General features: G+C 44.0%; 1 long non-coding RNA gene across 1 annotated transcript; it reads left to right on the top strand.

Moving 5' to 3' along the window:
• The first annotated feature begins 5474 nt into the window (after positions 1 to 5474).
• LOC150048962 (uncharacterized) lies at positions 5475 to 7605 on the top strand. The gene is made up of 3 exons (XR_016539116.1): positions 5475 to 5573; positions 6739 to 6836; positions 7474 to 7605. It is a non-coding gene; the product is annotated as an uncharacterized LOC150048962 (long non-coding RNA).
• The last annotated feature ends 15088 nt before the right edge of the window (positions 7606 to 22693 follow it).

The following is a 22693-nucleotide window of genomic DNA, read 5'->3' on the forward strand; positions in this document are numbered from 1 at the left end:
CTTTTTTCTGTCTCTCTCCCTCCCTGTCTCCCCCCTCTCTCCAGCGTCTGTCTCCCATAAGCCAGAAGGAAGACCCTCACCACCTGTGGCCCTTTCAACTTGGATTCCCACCATCCAGAACTGTAAGAAATGAATTTGTTCTTTATACACTTCCCCGTGTCAGGCATTCTGTTATAGCATCACAAAGTAGACCAAGGTGTTGGGCATCAGAACTGGAACAGAAGGAAGAAAGAAAAAAGGCAGAAGGTGGATCACGGCTTAGTCCATACTAAGTTTTCCCCTAGGTCAAGAGGCAGGAGATACTGAAATATGCAGAGTAGATATGGCGCAGCTTACATCATCAAGAATCCTGGAGTCCATTGCTCAGATTTAGCCATTGAAGTTCAGAGCACTCAGTTACATTTGAATTCCATGTACCCAGCATGCCTGTGGTTCTGAGGGTTAAACTCAGGGCCTTGCCCCTTACTAGATAAGTGCTGTTATCATTTGAACCACAGGGTTTCTTATTTTTGTTATTTTTGAAATAATGTCTTATTTTTTGCGCAGCTTAGACTGCCATCCTTTTAGAATTTATTTCAATTCTGTCAAGTCTTTATTAAATAATGAAATACATTCCAAAAGACATTTCATGATTCACTTCAGTAATTCACTTTGATTATAAGAAAACCAAGGAATGACAGAGTTATAGGAACCAACCCTAGCCCTTTTGATGGAACTTTTTCCTCTTCTTCATCCAAGAGGAAAAAATACCTGGGGCAAGTATGTATTCACATTGCCCTCATCTTCTCTGGCTCTTAGAAATAGCTTTGGTGTCGTCTTGAGCAAAGAACAAAGAGGTCTTCACCACCATCCTCCAGTTGCTTCACTTAGCCCAGAGGTATTTTCAGACTCATTGCTTTAACGTGCAGTGATGTAAGTTCACACGTGCCTCTGAGAGCATCTGGTCTACCAATAAAAGTTGGGGCTCTTTAAGGAAAGAATCAAGCATTGGAGAAGCTTGGGATGTTTGTCTCTGGAGAGAGAAAACTTGGGTGTGTGGGCTCTGAGTGAAAGGATGGTGAGAACTGCAGATGTGGAGAATGGAAATCAAGATACTGGAAGGTTCTAAAAGAGCGGCCATGGAACAGCCTTGCTTCACACAGAGACAGGTTGGGAGTGACCAGAATGCATATTTTGGTTCAAAGCTAGCTTGGGCAGAAAGACAACAAGACTATCTCCAAATAACTTCAAAAAAGAAAGAAACCAAGACAGGGATTGCCTCCCGCAGTAGATCACCAGCCTAGCAATTAGGAAGCCCGGAATTCAAGTCCCAGTACTGCCAAAATGAGCCAGGAGAAACAGTGTAACAAATGATCACAAAGTCAGTACCTCAAACATCATAAACTTACCCTCTGGTGGCTCTGGGGGCCTGGCAATGCAATATAGAGGTATCAGCAGAACTCTGCCCTCCTATAGGCTCCAAAGAAGAGTCCTTCCTTGCTTCTTGCTACCTTTGGTTTCCAGAAATTCTTGATAGTCCTTGGCTGTATTTTATGTACTAGTGACTCATTGCTGCATGATTGTTCAATTCTCATCACAAGGCCTCCCTCCCTCTGTATCTCTGATGTCCAACCTTCTCTGCTCTAGCATGAGCCCAGCTTCATTCGATCACATCTGCAAAGATCTTATTCCAAATAAGGCCACACTCACGGACCTCCAAGGAGTCTGACATTTTTAGAGAATGCTGTTCATCCCAGACTACATTCCATGAATCATCTTGTCTAGTCCTCACAGTTACTGTGCTGCTTGCAACGTATTGACCTTTCTGAGGCTTAGCAAAACTGATTGCCTTTTCTAGGTTAGACACAAGAAGTGATGGGAGAGGTAGATGTTCAAAGCCAGGCACGCCAGCCACCGTGTGAGAGGTCCTTTGTATCAGAGGCTGGTAGGTGGGAAGAACTTTCCAAGGGGAGTGGTTGTCCAGTCCTGAGGTTAACAAGCTCTATCTGGTGCCTCACAATGGCCTCACTTCTTATTTTTCTCTCTCTGAAAGAAGGAGGAGAGGCTGGGGTGTAGAAACAGAGGGGTGAGGCTGAAATAGGGGCTGCTGGAGCTTCAGGTCTCAAGCCAGGGGTGATCCATCAGGTATTGTGAGAAGTTACAGCAGCGGTGAGACTCCAGTGGTGGAGCGCCATGGTGCTGGGGCAGAAAGGGTTCTCAGTGGCCTGGTTGCAGGGTGGGGGTGTTGCTATGACAACAGAAGATGAGCTTTGGCTGATGAGCATCCCTTTCTGGGTGAATTTTGCATTCCCTGGATGAGGCCAAGCACTGGTGTAAAAATAGCAGTGATGAAGCCTGTGTTCACTTTGTCATTTCCACTCATGTACAAGGTCCACTGGCTGTGCCACATAAGGCTCTATATTGGGAACTGACAAGGACCGCTGAAAGATTGTCTTCAGGAAAGTAATGGACTTAATGGCCTTTGACAGTCAGACAGCCAGTGGAGACTTCCGCTCTCTACCGTCCCTTTATTTAAGCACTGCAATTTTCTTAAGGAGGTGACATGGACAGCTTTGTTTGCAGTAATTGGATCTAGGTTGAAAGAAGTCTCTGTAGAATGCATTTCCTGAGAAAAATCTGATCTAGACCTTCAGAGTTAAATGGTGGTTGGAAGACATTTGGTTTCTGGTCTGTGAAAGGATGTCTTCACCCCCCTCCCCTCCACTGCTCTCCACATTATCAAAATGGCAAGAAAGACATGTGCTGTCCAGAGATGGGCCTCAGTTGGTCCTTGGTTCTCTCTACGGCTCCCGGACACAGATTCTGTGGACAGTCACATCTCTAGCCCTGTAGCAACTCATCTCAGAAACATGGCTATGACTTCTTGCCTGGTTTCACTCCATTTTCAGAAGAAGAAATTCCTTTTACCAGAACTTTGACCTTGTTTGTTCAAATGGTGACCCAAGTCCAGGCATTTAACATGTCTTTCCCTGGGTCTAAATTCAAATCAAGAAAATCATTCAAAGCTGAGCACTGGTGCTCACGCCTGTGATTCTAACTACTCAAGAGACTGAGGTCTGAGAATTGTGGTTTGAAGCCAGCCTGGGGGGGTGGGGGGTGGAGTCCAAGAGTCTCTTATTTCAATTAAGCAGCAAAAAGATAGAGATGGATGTATAGCTCAAGTATGAGAGGACCAACTTTGAGTGAAAAAGCCAAGTGAGTGAAGCTCTGAATTCAAGACAATGAAAAAAGAAAGGCATACAAAAGGAAGGAAGGGAGGGAGGGAGGGAGGGAGAGGAAAGGAAGCAATTCAAAAAGAGCCAGAAATCAGAGCTGGTATATGTCAATATTCACCAAAAATATCATGGCATTTCCGTGAAATTTCAAGCAAGGAGACTCAGATTGCGGGTGCAGCGAGCAGGGGGGATCTGCTTGTCCCTTGTAGGAGGCACAGCAGGCCTGCATCTACTTCGTGGCCCATGATGCAAAGAGGAGGACAGTAAGGGGACACAGTCAGGGAGGAGGAGTCACTGCCCCTTTAGGCAGGCACCCTGGATCTGGAGACAGGATGAACGCCCGCGTCTCTGGGGACAGGCTGGCCACCTTACACTGGGGGAGCGGGGAGGGGAGTTCTGCTTCCTGCTGTTGACCAAAAGGCTGTATGGTGACTAGATGATGAGGGTCGCAGCCTTTTTCAGCAGAGCCACTCCTGAGGACCACCGTGCAGCTCAGTAGGAGACAGCAAGACCCCCACCCTGGAAAGGAGGAAGTATAGTCCATCCCAGCTTTCTCTTCTCCCTGCCTGGCTAGGTCCTGCAGTCTCCCCCCTTCCCTCCCTGATGCCAGAGCCATACCAGCTTCCCAGGAGCAGCTCACAAGCCTCCCGCGGGGAAGTTGAGGGATATGTGAGCCCGAAGATGGCTCTGAAAGGAAGCCATGTGGGCACTGAGACAGAAACTTCAGAGATGCCCCCAAGTCCTGTTCTCAGAGACTACTGAACATGTGCTTAGAGAAGGGTGTATGAAGAAACGACTCCTCTACAGAAAGCATTACTACCAAACTAAAAGTAAAATGCCAGGCCGAGGGCACGGCTCAAGTGGTAGAATGCCTAAGTTCAGACCCCAGGACCACTGGAAGTAGGGCAGGCAAGAGTCTGTGGAATTCTCAGAGAATTCTGCAAAGGTGAATGAGATGAAACTAAATAGGTAAGTGGAGTGGAGACCTGAAAGTCCAGGAGATTCACTGTCCAACATCCAAGTAGAAAGAGCAGCACGAATCTCAGCAATCAGGATTTTCCAGTATGAAGGTGGTATTTCCTTGATTCGTGCTTCTTGAATTCTTTCCATAAATAGAGTTCTGAACCCTTTAAACTCATCACATTCTATGATTGGATTTTTGTCTTTTTCTCTTGATTAGCCTTGCTAATCAACTTAGCAGGTTGCTTCCTGCTTCCCAGAGAAATGTTTGTAAGAATTACGTTCAGTGTGGGTAAGAAGACAGATCCCGATCCCAGCATCTCCCCAAACATTCTAGATGTGACTTAGGAGAGGTATATAGAGCCAGAATTTTAATTTGACCAAACATTTGAAGTCTTATTGCAATCATTTTCATTTGGAAAACTAGTGTCTTTTCATATAATTAATTTGAATTTATTTGACAGCTTTGTCTTATCTTTGTAACTCAGAAATTTCTGATTTTTTCATCAGTGTATTTTCTATTGTAAAAACCCCTTTTCTAAATTGTAAGCTAATTCTTCATTTTCCTGACATTCTCTCTCCCTCTTCCTCTCTCTCTCTCTTTCCCTCTCCCTCCCCCCCCCCCCTTTGCCAAGTAACAAAGATTTCAAGTAAGGATCGCTTTGTCCCAGTGCTTTGCTTTTGAGTGCAACTGTTTTGAAGACATAGTTTCTAAATAGGGTGTAAGTGAAAGTTGATTCCTTTCATTAGTAAAAGCATCGTGGAATTGTTTCTGTACTTGGTTTTCACTTAACTTTCAAAGTTTTCCGACAATAATCTCCGTGCCAGTAAAAACCCTGACGTGCTCCAGCCAATACGATGTTAAGGGAGCAGGTAGTCAACCTTGCCATGGAAACAAAATCATAAAGTTACTAGCTAGGGCGCCCATCTTGGAGCTGGAGGCATGACCGAACAAAAGCAAACTGAAACCTTGGAGACTGCATCCCTGGAGCTGGGGGTCTCCATCATGAGATGACTGGCAATGGAGCTGGGTAATTCTGATTGGGAGATATTTAGCAGGAAACCTAGCTTCACCCTCTGGATCTGGAATCCTCCCCGTCCCTCTTCTGTTGAAAAGCCCTGAATGCTGAAGGATGAATTTGGAAACCTGTAGGACTTAAACTCACCATACTTCCTGCGTCTTATACAGTGTAGATGCCACCTAAATAGTTGCACTGCATTGTTTAGGAAACAATGATAAAGTATTTGCAATGCAGACACAATGTTTTCCCTGTACATATTCTACCCAGTTAAGTTGAATCCACAGATGAGGAGCCTGAGGATGCAGAAGACTGACTGTGTTTACTGGAATAGTTAATTTTTCTGAGAAGTGCTAAAGGGAAAAAAAGAATCACATGGGTGAGTTTTCAAAATTCTCTTTCCAGTGTAGGTGAATGCTCCTGGGCTTTGGAGAGCAGGGAGGAGGAAGAAACTTAGGCTGAAAAATAGACAGCCAGGTGCTGGTCATTGCATCCATTCTCTTTATCTGCTTTAGCAGAACTCACAGCCCTCTCCTCCCACCCCCAAGTCATATCATTAAATGATCAACCAAAACCCTCTGGAGCAAATCCTGCCAGACAGCTTTGCAGCAGGTCCTTAATAGACCTCTCCAAAATATTTCTTTTGCATCTCTGAATGACAAGCCTTTAATCTATCCTTTGCAGTCAAGACCTTGAGGCTGGGAAAGGCAGGGCAAACGCCCTGACCTCTTATATGCATTGCAGAAGAGGAGGAGCTGGACAGGAAGGGGTGGGGATGGGGGCCTCACCCTATGTGCTGATTTCTTAGGTAGCATGGCAGTCTGCTCTGTTCAGTGCTCACAAAGCTGTCTACAAATTTCATAGAATGGCCTTGTCAATTAAAAGCATCTATCTGCTGGGCACTGGTGGCTCATGCTTGCAATCCTAGCTACTCAGAAGGCTGAGATCTGAGGATCTTAGTTCAAAGCCAGCCCAGGCAAGAAAGTCTGAGACTGTTCTCTCCAATTAACCACCAGAAAACCTGAGGTGGCGCTGTGGTTCAAGTGGTAGAGCACTATTCTTGGGCTGAAAAGCTTAGGGACAGTGTCCAGACCCAGACCCAGAGTTCAAGCCCCACTATCAACCATATCTATATCTATATCTATATATATAGATGTATATATATATATTTCACACACACACACACACACACACACACACACACACACACATCAGTGGAGCCAGGCACCAATTATCCCAGCTACTCAGGGGGCTGAGATCGGAGGATTGTGGTTGGAAGCCAGCCAAGGCAGGGAAATTCATAAGACTCTTACCTCCAATTAACCACCAAACTCCACAAATGGTGATGTAGCTCAAGTACGCACCAGCCTTGAGTAAAGGGAAATGCCCTGGGCCTGAGTCCAGGCCTCAGCATTGGCATAAAATATGTACATCAGTAACAAATTGCAGGAGTACATGAAGCATTTTCCTAGATAGCAGAGTTCTCTTGCTCCCCTTTTAAATTTTATTTTGCATTCTGTTCTGTGATGTATTAATCTTTGTAGAAAAGACAAGAAGTAAAAAGAAGAAAGGAGAGCCAGGAAATGTTCCTGCCCTGTGACTCATTCCTGGTTCTGCAGACAGCAATTTCCTTTAATGAAATGTAAGATATTTATCCTGATAAAATATTTGTCCTAGTGGTGTTTATAAAAGCAAAACCTTTGGAGGAATTCAAATGCGCAAGATGCCTTAATGGGTTCCTAAATCATCACGGAGCCACACAACAGATTGTTACAGAAATATTTTAAATTATTCTCATGAAACCAATTTAGTAATTTTCTCCTTTTTGACATCCCTCACTATCCACAGGGATTAGTTCAAGATCCCTTTGGATTCCAAAATTCAGCATACTCCAGCTGTTGTATAGAATGGGGCAATATTTAGTAGATCCTACTCACCCTTGTTTTTAATATTCTCTTTCTATTACTTACTGAATCTAATACAATATAGATGCCACTTACATGGTTGTGCAGTATTGTTTAGGAAATGATAAGAAAGTTTGTACATTTGCAGTATAGACACAGATTTTTTTTTTCTGAGTGTTTTCTATCCACAGTTAGTTGAATCCACAGATAAGGAACTCAGTGCTACAGAGGGCTGACTCTACGCTCATTTGTAAGTTAATTTTTGTAAGAAATAGTAAGGGGAAAACATCACATTAAGTATTCCAATCGGTTAAGTATTTGGCACGCAGTAGTTTGGGGACTACCAATAATTGACTGTCCTCCTGTCTTCTGCAGATGGTGAAACTGGACTTCCCTTACGCGTTGAGTTCTATGTGGCCATGGTCTTGCTTTGGCCAGTGAAATGTAGACTGTGAGAAGGGTGCTCATTTCTTACTACCCTGCGTCCTCTGTATTACCAAATACCAGTACACTGAAAACACGTAGGCAGAGCATTTGTCCAACATAAGAAGGGGAAGGTGGGTCTGCGCCAGTTTCCCAGGTAACGCCTTTATGGAATGTGGGATTTTGCATCTCCAGCATCACTCATCTTGGAGTCAAAGTCACCACGTATAAACTTCACTATCTAGAGTAGCCACCAAGAGAGACACTGGGGAGACGTAAGGGTCTTTTAAAGAAGAAAGGGTCATCATTACTGAAGTGAGCCATGTGATCCTGAACATTTATGATTTTCCTTTGTGTGACCCTCTTCTAAATCACTTCAGTTTCCCTTTTTGCCACTACTGGGACTTGGACTCGGGGGCCTTGAACTGTTATTTGGCTCTTTTATTTCTTCCCACAACACTGGTGCTCTAGCATTTGAGCCACACCTCCATTTCTGGCTTTTTTGAGGGGTTCAAAAATAAAAGTCTCGTAGGCTTTCCTTCCCAGGCTGGCTTTGAACCACAATCTCCTGATCTCAGTCTCCTAGAGAGCTAGTATTACAGATTCCTTCGTTTTTTATTGTAAGTGCTCTTTGCATACTAATTCAGCACTCACCATTAAGGTTGCAAATATTCTTTGTCTATTTTTCTTTGGGATTGATCTATGGTTTTTCTTAATGAAGAAGTTAAATGTTATCTAGTCATGTGTCATCCTTCACTAAAAAATTTCAGTCTTGTGACATAGCTGGGAGGCAGCAAATCACAAAGGTTCATCTGGAAGCTGAGTTCCAGTCTTTACATGTTTTCATACTTCGATGCTTGAATTTTTTCTTTATTAGATTTTGCTTTAGAATAGCGAAAGAACAAGTAATAAAATTTCAGTCTTTTTTTCTAGCTACCTAATAGACTGCCCCACTATTTTTACATGATTTTTTCATTTCCCTCACTTTGAAATTATGGAACATTTTTTGAAAGCCTGGAGCATCTTTATCATAGCACATTATGAAAAGAGTTCATTGAATGGAACCAAATTGCAAAATTACAGGGAGAATGAGCATCTGATCTGCAATAAGTGTATTTATAGAAAAAAAAAGTTCAGAAGAGAATTATATAGCACTGTGTTGGAAGAGAATATTCTTATACTTTTTATACAGTTTCTGAAATTCCCACAGAGTGTTATACTATTTTATAATCAGGAAAGCGATATATCACATGAATCATTTTAAACTACGGTGGCTTGGAGTGAATAAGTCCTATAAATTGAGCTTCTTTTCCTCGTAAAATTCTTTTCCTTGCCTTGGCTATGTTGTGGAACATTCTCTAAATTCTGACAACTGTCCTAGCTAATTTTCTGCTTCAAAATGTGTCCATATCTCAAATTGATCACCCCATAAACTTTCCACTCCATGGCAGCTAAGTACAAGTTTTCTCAAGTCAAGAATTACACCACATTTTTTGGTGAAGAGAAGGAAAATGCTAAGGTTGCTTCCGAGTTGTGCAAAGTGAGATAAGCAGAGATTTGTGATGTTTTTTTCTCACACCCCTGCTGTCTGCCTCGTGCTTTCCCTCGCTTGTTTGCTCCTGATGATAGTAGATTTGGCTAAACTTGGGCTTTTGTTCCCCCTTCCTGCTTTGAGATGTCAAGCTACTTTCTTCTAAGGACCTCACAATAAACATTGCCCTGTATAAATGACAGTAGGATTCTCTACGGCTATGACAAAGTGATAACCAGGAGTAACCAGGCATGTGTTCATATGTGTTCACAGACTTATGTTGGAGTTTATAACTAGAAGTTATACAGCTATAAGTTATGAAAGTGCATGCCGAATTTCAGCAAATGAGCAATTATTGCCTTCAGGAAGACCTCTTAAGTTGTACTCCTTTTGTCAGTATCAAGGATTAGGCTCAGGGCTTCACACTTAAGTGTTCTACTACCTGAGCCACCTCTCCCGTCCTTTCGCTTTTAGGAGTGTGTTTTGGCCCTGGCTGGAATCAGAAGGTGAGTAGCCGGTATGATTTCTGTGATGTTTGGAGCTTCAGAGGTAGTTCTGCACACTAAAATCAGTGAGGCCATGAAGAACACATCTGAAGAAGAGTAACAGCTGACCTCTTTAACCGGCTCAGTTGCAACCCAGACCTTTGCTGCCCAATACAGAATCCGCAGGCTAAATAGATCTAACTGAAAGTAATTAAAATTACATAAAATTGTACCCCTGGTCAATTCGATGAAAGCGCCTCATCTCAGGGGCTCACAGATGCCTGTGGGACATGTCGGGTCACCAATACATTTGCTAGTGCTATGTGGCACTGCCCAGGAGCCAGCATGGTTGGCCATTGCACGGAAGGCTCTGCTCTTTCCCACTTCTCACCATGGGGAAGATGCTGCATGGGACCTTTCAGTTTTGTGCACATAAAGGAGAGGTTTCTGCACAGGGGACTTCCAGATTAGGGATGCTGGGGTCATGGTATAAGCACACCCCAAAAGGGGCAGATAATGCCAAAGGCCCCTTAACCTTAGCCCGATGACTGGAGAGGTGAGAATGTTCTGGTTCCCAAATGCACGCCAGTCCCCTGGATCACAGATCTCTGCAAGTTTTTGTCAACTTGATAAAAATAGCATTCTGTTGTACCTTTGAGTTGCACATTTTTATTTTCAGTGAGTTTGATTATTTAAAAATAAATGTTAACAAAAAATAGCAAACGCTGATGAGGATGTGAAGGGAAAAAAATGACTCAAATAAATTGTTGGTGGGACATCGCCCCAGTTGTAAAGAAATGGAAAGAAGGGCCGGGAGTTTGGCCTAGTGGTTAAAGTGCTTGCCTAGCATGCACGAAGACCTGGGTTTGATTCTTTGGTACCACATACATACAAAAAAGCCAGAAGTGGTACTGAGGCTCAAGTGGTAGAGCTCTAGCCTTGAGAAAATCCAAGGACAGTGCTCAGGCCCTGAGCCCAAGCCCAGGACTGGCAAAAAAAAAAAAAAAAAAAAAAGGAAATGGAAAGACTTGGAAAAAAATCGTATTAAGTGAAGTAAGCCAGACCCAAAGGAACATAGGCTCAATGGTTTCCCTCATTTGTAATAATTAGTACACACCTTGGACTCTCCTAGCAGAGGATTACAATAGCTCAAAACCTAGATACAATATCTTACCTTGTTATCTAATATATTGTATATATGTTTATTTGTTCATTTGAAATAGGAAAGGGAAAATAAGATGAGGGGAGGGGGTGGGGGGAGGGAAAGGGGGACCAAAACATGAGAAGGGGCATCAATGTGTGTGAATTAATGCACCTTCTATCTGGCTAATATAACTATAACCTCTCTATTAATTACAATTTTTTAAAAAAAAGAGACAAAAAAGAAAAGAAACGTCAAACACAGTAATTTGGCATTCTTGCACATTCAGTGCACAGCCCCAATGCTATGGGTTGACTAAAAGGATGGACATGGAGAGTATTCTGTGTGGTCACCAGAGGTAGGAAGGGGTGGGCTGGGCCAGCCTCAATCAGTCTACATGGAGAGGTCACACAGATCCTCATTCACAGTACAAACGATACACAGTAATAATTATTTAATTGCTAATTAAATTGGTAATTTGACTGACAAAGGACGTGTGAGTATATATCTCACATATGTATGTTTTATTTATTTTTTAATGGTTGGGGGGGGATTTGAACTCAGAGCCTGGATGCTAGCAGTCTACTACTGCACTCTACCACCTGAGCCACGGCACCATTTCTCATTTTTGAGTGGTTAATTGGAGTTTCACGGGGACTTTTCTGCCCTGGCTGACTTTGAACTGCGATCCTCAGATCTCAGTCTCCTGAGCAGATAGGATAACAGGTGTGAGTCACTGGCACCCAGCGGAATTATATATTTTTGTTAAAGAATTTATGAACACTGATGGAATTATATATTTTAAATATTAAACAGCATAGTTGTAAACCATGGGCATTCTCCATCGCCTTACCTCACTGTATCCTTACTTCTGAGGTCACAGCTGTTATCACTTTGGCGTGTTCTCATCGTGTCTCCATCTGGAAGCATTTACACCGAATGTACGTAGACTAAAGACTAAGAAATTAAGAAAATTTTAATGGTTTAAAAAACCCACTCTGGTGCATTTGTTGTCTAGCCATGTGTAGTGTTTACTTAACAGTATATCTTGGAGAGATTTTCTCAGAGCAATCACAAGAGCTAGCACTTGCTGAGTGCTTACTGCATGCAATGGATAGCTTCAAACTCTCCTTCAGACTTCTCCAGGTTTTGCTCACTCTTTTTTGAAGAAGAATCAGACCTCAGAAACTTCCAAAGGTCATTCTCAAATCTCTGCCTCGAGAGCTCCTGCTAAAAGCAAACAAACAAAACCCTCGTGACTCTCTAAGGCGAAGGGCAATGGAAAGCCTTCTATAAGACCTCTGTTTTCCAACACATAGAAACCAATATCTTTGCCCTCCTTACATTTTCGGGGAGTCATTTTTATGTGGGAGAAAGATGGCGCTGGGAGCAGGTGTGGGTCCTCTCATCCCTTATTCTAGGAGGCTTTCACTCCAGAGCAACACACTAAAGTAGAAAAATATAAGGATGGGAAATAAGTCCTGCAATGAATGGAATTTGTTCTCCCTGAAGCTGCAGCGTGTTTCTTTCTGTCTGAGAACTGTGAGGACATGTAGGAAAGGCAGAGGAGCAGGGGAGGAAAATGAATGGTGAGAGAGAGAGAAGAAAGGAAAGGGACACATTTCATCTGAGAGGATTCGTTCATTGATAATAAAATAGTTGTAGATGCCATTCCAAGCTGTGTCACAGCTTAGGAACTCTTTGCTGTTATTCAGAATATAACATCAGACATCCTTTGTACCAGGAAATCTGATTTAGATCAGTGCTACAACATAAAGAAGCACTGACACCATTTTTCTTGTAGCCAAGCTTAGAAACAGTCATTCTTTTCCTCAAAGTTTGTAACAAATAGGCCATTTCAGTGTTACACTAGTGCAAGTTTGTCAAGGGCTATATCAGAGGGGTTCACTAGATCAGGGTTTATATTTCATATATATGTATACATATAGTTGTACAGATAAATACATACATATGTATACACATATAAATATATATATATGATTTCCTATTATTTTAACTGGACTGTAAACACATGATTCAACATGGTTCCATCTGTTTAAGAATGTTTTCACCATCAGCAAAGCAAGGACTATGAGAATTATCTTTCTGGTGGTCAAACTGCAGCAAAGAGCTGCAATATAACAAAGTGAAGGTTGAATTTTCAGGGTTTCTGTTTGGTACATCACAGAACCCTTCTAACAAAGAGGATATATCCATTTAATGTTGCGCAAATAACATTCATATTCACGCAGGCAAAGGAATTCTAACCAGATCTCTCACTACTCTAGACATGAAGACCCAGAGCAGGTTTGGAAGTGACACTTAAGAAAAGAAAATTTCACAAGCCAGGGGCCAGTAGCTTGCTCATGTGATCCTAGCTACTCAGGCAGCTGAGATCTGAGGATTGTGGTTCGAAGCCAGCCCGAGGTCCTTATCTCCAATTAGCCACTAGAAAACGGGAAGTGGCACTGTGGCTCTATCGGTAGAGGGCTAGCCTTGAGCTGAAGAGCTTAGGGACAGCATCCAGGCCCGAAGTTCAAGCTCCATGACAGGAAAAAGAAAAGAAAATTTCAGCTGACAGGAAATGGCTGCTTGTCCCATGAGCAAAGGTGAGGGCCAGCCATGCCATCACAGCAGTGAGCCACGGGGGGAGAGGGGGTCCTGCTACGTGGTATATGCTCCACAAATACTCATTCTATAATAAATTCATGCTACTCTTCAAAAATAATCACCAGTTATAATGATATAACTATGTAACTATCTTTCTTTATATCTATCTATTGAATCTATTTGCATGTCTCTCTCTCAATATATATGTATATGTATATGTATATATGTATATATATATATATATATATATATATATATATAGAGAGAGAGAGAGAGAGAGAGAGAGAGAGAGAGAGAGAGAGAGAGATTGCTTGCTTCGTCAGGAAATTTTTGTGAATGTGGCTTCAATCTTTCTACCATAGCTGTTGAATCATCAACTCCATAAGGAGTCACCAGTCCATGGCTGACTCACGGGGCTCGAAAGATCCCTACATCATCACCCTGTCCTCCTTGTTTTTGTAGGTTCGTGTAAGGATAGTGCAAACCTTGACCCTGCCATGACATCAACTTATGCCTGGGCAGTGCTGGGGATATCGTGGAGTGCCACAGATGCTGGACTGGTCAGAAGGTGCCAGGAAGGAATCTCAAAGCACCATTACTACGAGCTATGGAGATGGAAGGGTTACAACCCAGGCATGGTCCGGGACCAGCAAGTAGAAAGACAGGCACAGTTGCCGCACAGGGGAGAGGATTCTACAATGTGCTGGTGGGGTCTGGAGGGCTCACACTGTTCCAGCCAACATAGGTTGGATCTGGATAGCATAAGAATGCCCTGGTACGATGGGATTTCTGACATCGCCTTCTGCCTTTTGTGCATGGTGTGTGTGTTAATGATACCCCCCCTCTCCATGAAATATAAACTTGCCCAGTGCCAGGTATAAGGAACAGTGTTTGGTGCCTGGTAGGTGTCAAAAATACTTAATATGTTACATAAGAGATGACGGGATCAAAGAAGAAAATGACACTGTCAGAAAAATAGTTGGTTGACCTTTTCTCTGCTATTTAGGGGCTGTGGTTTTCGGCAGTCAGTGTGTCTACCACATCTTGTTCTCTCTTCTTTCTCAGGGCCTGCAACACTCAGACTACAGAACTCAAAATAGTTGTAGATTCTTGTGATGCATGCATTATGGGAATTGTAGTTCACGTGGGGAAGGCATTGAGCTCCGCTAGTCCTTGCTTATTACACTTAGTTTCCTCCCGGTCTGTTGTGTCAGAGCATCCAAGGAGTGTGGGGTTGGGGAGGGGAAGTTGCTATGCACAGCAAAAATTAACAACTGGCTTTTAAAATATACCTGGGCAGAGACAAAGGCTTGCAGCATTTGGTAATTTCTTCTTTCTTTCTTTCTTTTTTTTTTTTTTGTGGGTCATGGGGCTTGAACTCAGCCTGGGCGCTGTCCCTAAGCTCTTCAGCTCAAGGCTACCACCCTATCCCTGGGCCTGGGCATTGTCTCTGAGCTCTTCAGCTCAAGGCTACCACCCTATCCCTGGGCCTGGGCATTGTCTCTGAGCTCTTCAGCTCAAGGCTACCACCCTATCCCTGGGCCTGGGCATTGTCTCTGAGCTTTTCAGCTCAGGGCTACCACCTTACCCTTGAACCCAGCCCCACTTCCCATTTTCTAGAGGTTAATTGGAGATGAGTCTCAGGCCCTTTTGTGCCTGGGCTGGCTTTGAACCTTGATCCTCAGATCTCAGCCTCCTGAGTAGCTGGGATTTCAGGCGTGAGCCACTGTGCCTGGCCGCATTTGGTAATTTCTATGATGTCAGCTCTAGGCCACCATCTCCCTGAACGTGGAGTGTGGAGATGTGTGCATAAGAAGGACTCGTGAAGCTGTACAAGTCACCTCCAGTCTCCACTGACAAGGCCCAGAAACTCCAGGGTCTCATCCCAGCTCTGGACTCCAGGGACTTTGTGTTTTTTCCATGGTTGGTTTATGATTGTTCCTCCAAACACAAGAGTGCAGGCAGTTGAGCCCTCACCCAGGCTCTGACAGACTTTGCTTTTCCTGTCTGCTGGAAACATGAGCCTCAGTCTTGAGGACACTCCACAACCAGGACATGGTACGGGGAGGTGGCCTTTGGTCCACAGACTTCATGTCTCATTTCTCCACTCGCCTAGATTTTCTTCTAAGTCTGGTTGTCTACATCAAGCAATGACCCTCTGAGCTGGCACTTGTTACGGAGGGCTAAGCTATTCGTGGCTATGATGTGAAAATAACTAAACAAAAAGATATTTTCTTCCCCTTCCACAAAAAAGCCTGGATGGAGAGAACAACATAATGACCATTTTTACTGCCAAAAACCAGGGTGGTGATTTTATGGAGCTTCAGAACTCATAATGATGGGCTTGGATCTTCAGATATTTTCAGGATGAGAGCAAAAGCGGCTTTCCTGTGATGAGCTTGCATTCCCTTTATCAGCAGACTCGAGTGTCATTATGCACAATTCCGAATGAGGCAAATGATCATAATAACTTTAAAATCTCCAAAAATGAATAGAAAAGAGATTTGAAGGAAATGCACCCAACTTTTAACTTGGATGATGCTTGTTTTCGGATGATGAAAATATTTCCATGCTATTTCCTCTAGCCTTTTTTTAATATAGTTTTCAAACTTTGGGAGGGGACCAAAACTGAATAAAGTGCTCTGAGCCCTGCTTTGATCATGGAAATAGCAAGCAAGTCACTTCCTCTGATGCCACAAGAAGAGTTCTGGGGAAAGCTAGATGATACCTTGAAATTGTGTCTAGGGTCTGAGTGAGTGGATGTGCCAGCATAAAGTTAGACATCACAAGAAACAGCAGCAAGAGGACAGGTTAGAGATGGCTTCTTGGAATCATCGTGGCCTGCCACTTTCCTATAGAAACTGGAAGCTGAATCAGGGTAGAGATCTCAGGATTACAGAGTCTAGCAGAGCAACAAGGAACAACAATGCTTTGTCAAGTTTGCATATGGAAAAAGCCCCTAGCATCAGGATTTATGGGTCAGGCTCAGAGAGAGAAGGAAAATGGGTGTGGAAGGTGACTGAAGAGGGACTTCCCTATCTGGTAGCTTGGGGGAGGGGGAGCAGCAGAGGGGAGATGTTGCCAGGGGGACAGCTGACAGCCGGGTGCTAAAAGCTGGGTCAGAGAGCTCTGGCAGGCAGCCATGGCTGGAGTCTCTCTAGCGGCAGCAGAGCAGGTCTGTCTAGTGGGGCTTCATGGAATCTGCAAAGGAGGAAGCTGCTAGATGGTTAAAACTTTGTTGTGTGAAGCTAGTTTAAAACATTTTTAATATTCTATTTGTATTAGTCATCAAAGAGATAAAACGAAGGCAAGTATGTATTCTGTCTGTGTTTAATTTTATTGGCTTTCATCGTTCTGACATGTACTAAAACAACCAGTGCATTTATTTATTTGTTTATTTATTTTGCCAGTCCTGGGCTTGAGCTCAGGGCCTGAGCACTGTCCTTGGGCTTTCTCAAGGCTAGAGCTCTACCACTTGAGCCTCCGCACCACTTCCGGCTTTTTTCTATATGTCGTACCAAGGAATCGAACCCGGGTCTTCATGCATGCTAGGCAAGCACTTTAACCTCTAGACCAAACTCCCGGCCCCCAACCAGTGCATTTAGAATTTAAGATAAAACATTACCTAATATTGACAACAACTATGAACTTAACATGGTTAATTGTTATCCCTCTGCAGAGGGATTGCCATTTTACTCCTTCCCTCACTCTCTCCAAGTATTTCCCCACCCATAAGCTGTGTAGCTCATCCTCAACAGTGTCTAGCCAGTACCATTCCTGCACTTGTCCACCCTTCGTCCCTCTATTTCTGTGTCCCGCCACGCTTAGCTTCCCAAAGACAGAAACAAATGAACTAATAAGACAAAAGGAAAAGAAAACAACAAAGAGAAACCCTCTTGTTTCCCTCTCCTGGAGTTCATTTCAATAAATATTATTATTTTATATGATCAGAGTTAAATAATCAAATGCACAAGGAAGTTGGTTTTCTTTTCCAAGATGCCTTGGTGTCTTTTGTCCATGATGATTGCTTTCCTGATACACTTGTCTGGAGCTCAAGCTTTGAGGTCTGAATCTTCGTCCATTCAGACTGTGAAGATGGATGTGAAAGATTCACAAATTCTGGTCGTCTTTCTGAACTAAACCACATAATAGATCCTCTTCCTGCCTTGGGCCGGAAGTCCATATCTGAAGCCTCTTCCAGGTTCAGATTTCCTATGAGGTAGAAAGATCCTTTCCTTCCATTACTGCCTGCCAGGTATCTAAGTAAAGTGACAAGTTGGCTGTGACACTTCATAAGCATCCTCTATCTGTCTAGCCACCCCTATTCTTCAGCCCAAATGGATTGTTACTGCGTAATCCTGCCCTTCTCAAGGTTGCAGAGTTAGTTGGTGTGGTTTACACAGGATAGGTAGCATTTCTAGATGGCCTATGAATTTACATTGTTTTCCTCCAACAGGGATAAAAATCCCTGTTTCCAGTAGGAGCTTAATGTTGAATTCCTCGTGGACACCTCTGATTGTACTCTTACTTTCTGGCATCCAGGGATCTGGATCCAGGCCCATCTGAACTGTTGCATAATCCCTAAACTGGCCCCAACCAGTTTATTCTGGAGGTGTCAATGCTACAGAGACCGGGCCTCCTCCAACTGAGTTGCCATTGATTTGCGGGATCAAGGAGCAGGTGGTCAGAGAGGTGGTGGCAGGTGATTGGAGGTAAGGAAAGGTGAGTAATTGGCAGTTGTCTGGAAGTCATCAAACATCATGCTTGATCATGGGATATTGTGATGGAAAAGGGAGCTGCTTCAGGGTGCTCTGAAAATGTTTCTAGCCCTTTGGTACCTAAAGGTCACTCATTAGGCACCTCTGTGGCCCAAGTGAAATTCGGTGAGTTCAAGTAGCCTGAGACAGCCACCAGCAGCCTCTGAGCTCCTGAAAAAAATGGATTGCAGCAAGTGTTACCATGGTGACCACACATCAGAAGTACTGTCTGCAGCAAAGCCAGAATGGTGCCCCGCTCAGCTACGTGACCCCCGAAATGGGGAATAAATGCAAGAAGAGCAAGAGTTTATTCAGATTCCACTGTGCTTCCAACTTCTGCTTATCCTCTCCCTCTTCCTGACCCCCAAAGAGAATTGGCTTGTTCATGCTGGACAGGTCTTTCTTCCCCATCCTGGGGCAGATCTGAGCACAGCTTCCAGAGACACGAAGCTGCTGCCCTTTGAAAGATGGGTTTCTTAGCAACAATGGATTATTTGCTTCATCTTCTGTCAGTGAGTTCTCTGCAAGTCACTCTCAGCTCCATTGTTTTTTAAATGCATCTCCTCCGCTGGGAAGAATATTCCAATGTTTGCTTCCCAAGCCCCCACAGAAACAACCAACCAAAGAACCATGTTAAGTTCATAGTAATTGTCAATATTAGTTAATGTTTTATCTTAAATTCTAAATGCACTGGTTGTTTTACTACATAGCCGAACAATTAAAGCCAATAAAATTAAACACAGACAGAATATATACTTGCCTTATTTTTATCTCTTTGAATACTAATACAAGCAGAATATTATTTTCCTCATGTGCTTAGGATAACTCTCCTTTTTCTCCTCTCTCTCTCTCTCTCTCTCTCTCTCTCTCTCTCTCTCTCTCTCTTTTCCCTCCCTCCCTTCCTTTCTCTCACTCTCTTTCTCCTCATTTTTTTTGTCCAAGGCCGGGACTCAAACACATTATCTAATGCATGTATTGGCTCATTGGCTGGTGTTCTACTACCTGAGCCATGCCTCCAACCCCATTTTTCTTCTATGGTCTTTGTCAGAGAAGTTTGGTTTTCTTTCTCAACAAAATGAATCAACCATGTTATCCTGAGTTCCCCTAGCACCTCAGATAACACATCACTAAAGTAAGAACCTTGAGTCAGAGACTCTCAGGTTCTTGGAGATTTCTGCTATTTTTTGATTCCAGGATTTGCTAACATTTGCCCCAGAAACAAGTGCTAGGACAAAATATTTCAGAAACAAGTAATGAGACTGTTTCAGAACACCCTGGGAGAAGGAAATGGGGCACTCACTTATTTGGGGGAGGGGTGAGGAGAAGGGACGTGAGCATGGTTGGATGTGGCCAGCTGTGGTGTGGAATAACACGAGCAATGGTCGTGACAGGGACGCTAGAAGCGGCTCTGAGAAAAATACAAGTGAGGAAGACTGTGTGTCCTGGGCCATGTGATTTCTCAGGACCCACAACTATAGGCCGTGACTCCCCACACCTTTAGGAAGGGCTGGACCATGTGACAGGCTTGGGTCCACTGGGGGGACACAGAGATGCAGCAGGCAAAGACACACTGTTTCTGCCATTGCCCAAGGCAAGGCATGACCAAGCTGGCCTGCTGGCCATGGAGAAAAAAATGCAAGGCACGGAGCCATTCGATCCCACTGTGCCCAGACTCCCTACCCATGGACCAGGGCGCCTGCACACAGACCCAGGAGCCTCAGAACTGTCTATGACCTCATGCCACAGCGGGTTCATTCAGAATCATGAGTTTCTAATGTCAGCTTCCAGATCACCTGGGCCCCGCTTCAGGAGCTGGATTGCTTTTCGAGGGATTTTGACACTGGAGCTCAGACACTGGCTTGAGGTGAAGAGGAAGCCCAGGGGAGTCAGGGAAGAGGGACACGGAAAGCATCCGGGGTGAACCAGGCAGCCCAGGAAACTGGCTTCTACCCGCTGCCCTCACACACCAACAGAAGGTAGCCCCAGAAGAGCCTGACTACTGGGCAGATTCATCCTGGTAAGACCGAATCAACCTTCACCACCCGCCATGTGTGACGGCATTCGCCTCTCAGCATGGCTAACCAAGGGCACAGCACCTTCCTGGGTGTTGCCTTCCAGATGAGGGCGGCACAAGCGCTGGGGTGTGCAGACATGACTGAGTCACCTCATAGCTCTGGAGGGCAACCTGGAAAGTGCAAGACCAAGTGCAAGATGAGGTACCAGACCAGGGCATGGCTGTATGGCAGAGTGGCAGAGTCATCATAGCACCAGACATGGCAAGGGTGCCATGACTTCCTCTTCTCATGACGCCACTAATGCCAACGTGGAGCCCCCTGCCCCTTGATGACTCCTCACCCTAAGTCCCCACCCTCCAGGCCCCATCTGCGAGTAGCTGTCACCTGTGAATTGCCTGTTTACATTTCCAGCAGATGACCATTGGGGGGACACATTCAAGCCAGAGGAAGCCTGCAATGGATCCTTTTTGTACTCCAAGTTTCACAAAGCGATCTTCTGCTTCTGTCTGCTTCCTCCTATTCCTCTCTGATGAGGTACCCTTAGATGGACTCACCCCACGATCCTCACTGGAACGGTCTCTGTTACCTCCTTAACCACCCTCCAGGCACTACTGGATTTAGTTAGGACTCTAGGCGGCTCTGGGCATGTTGGGTGTTCAGATTCTGGACAGCGAGTGAACCCGTTTGATCTCACTGTTCTCCATGTCCTTGGGTTGACCTTCCTACATGCTCTTTTCAAGCTGTCATGTCCTCTCACTGAAGTGAAGGTCTTGATTTTTTTAACCATACTAGGGTTTGAATTCAGGGCTTTACATTTGATCTAAACCACACCTCCAGCCCTTTTTGTTCTGGTTATTTTTAAGATGGAGGGGTCTCCCTTTTTTGCTGGGACCACAATCCTCCTGTTTATGCTTCCTTCTATAGCAAGTTGAGAAACATACCTCACCACACATACACACACACACACACACACACGCACGCACGCACGCATGCACACAAAATAGCCTGGAAACTCCATCCTTCAATCTCAGCTTCTTTAGTAGCAAGGATTACAGACATGGCCAATTATTACCTGGTTCCATTTTCTTTTGGGGGACTAGTAACACAATGCCTTTTTAAACTTTTTTTTGTATTGGGGATTGAACCTTGGACGTTGAGCTTGCTAAACCAGTGTTTTACCATGGGTCTCTATCCCAAGCCAGCACCCATGCTGATAGGATGCATTCGTCCTCACCTCTTGCTGTCCATACCTACCAAGGCTCAGGTAATGATGAATCTGTGAGATGCTGAGAAAGCCTTTCACAAGTGAAGGCCTGTGCACAACTTGGTCTCAGGCCTGCAGTTCTTGATGCATGTGAGGCAGCCAGGGCTGTTGTCTTAGCTGTGGTCCCGCATTAGCTTCTGGAAGTTCTGATCCATATAGTGGGATGACATGCTTGTCTCTCCTGGCACACACATTGAAAGCATAAGGCCTTTGTTTGAAAACACGTTTTAATAGGGTTGAACTGTGTTAGGTCCTCATTCAAGCACTGATGCTGCTTTCATAGGAGTGAGTACTGCCAGGCTCTTTCTCATGTGAGGTTCACTGGAGGCTCCTCCAAACACCCTACTGTTGGCCTCCAGGTCAGAGCGGAAGGCAGGTGCTGCCGTGTGGGTGCAAGCCAGGGATGCAGGTAAGCTGCCTTTGCTTCTCTTCTTCTTGGTGCTTTCTTCTGGTTTTTGTTTTAAGTTTTCATAAGTGTGGTTTGATGGGCTTTCTGGGTATAAACCCAATGGCGTACCCAGCATATCAGAGGAAGAAGGCAAGAAGCAGGGCATCTCAGGCCCCAGAGGCCAGAGGCCCCCTGATTTCCACCTGCACGGGTGAGTTGTGCCCATCTTTGGCATTCTTTATACATGAAATCTTGCTGTTCCCTTTTCCACGGCATTGATGTTCCTACAGCACCTTTTGAGTGGCTGTGATATCAGGCACACATTGCCACATTTGGATGTAGCTATTATTTGTTTATTTTCACTGTTGTTAGACTTTGCCATCACAAACCACAATATGGTGTTTTGTGGGAGTTTTTTCTTTAGTTCGTTTAGTTCTAGGACTCCCCAATGACTAAGGATGGGATTCTCATTTTCAAATATTTATCCAACTGCTTTTTATCTGGTTTTTTTCTGATTGGTCTTTTTGTTCAGATTTCTATTAAATACATTTTTAAGTTTTTATTTTTTTTCAAAATATTGTAACCTACAGAGAGGGTGTGAGAATGATCTAATTAATGTCTATGTATGGTGATTGACAATACAAGTTCATCTGTTATTAGTATTCTGCCTTCTCTCTACTTCTACCAACATTTTCTGTGGGGGCTTTACTTTCCAAAGACTTATTTGAGAGCGCTCTGAAAACTGCATTTTAAACAGTTTTTGGAAGAGTTTTAATGCTGATCCCTGGTCTCCTTTACCCTTTGCCTTGGAAAGACATGTTTAGCTCATCCTTAGCTTCAAAAGTAATTTTGAACATTGAGATTCTAATTTTAATCTTATCAGAGAAGAGTTTTCCAGAATATGCCTGGCAGCATACACTCATCCTGTGAAGCAAATACGAAGCATCTCAAGTCCCTTAGCGATTCCTAAAGTACCACAGT

The sequence above is a fragment of the Megascapheus bottae genome, chromosome 21, assembly GCF_031878675.1.
Source record: "Megascapheus bottae isolate mThoBot1 chromosome 21, mThoBot2.hap1, whole genome shotgun sequence".
Taxonomy (NCBI): Eukaryota; Metazoa; Chordata; class Mammalia; order Rodentia; family Geomyidae; genus Megascapheus; species Megascapheus bottae.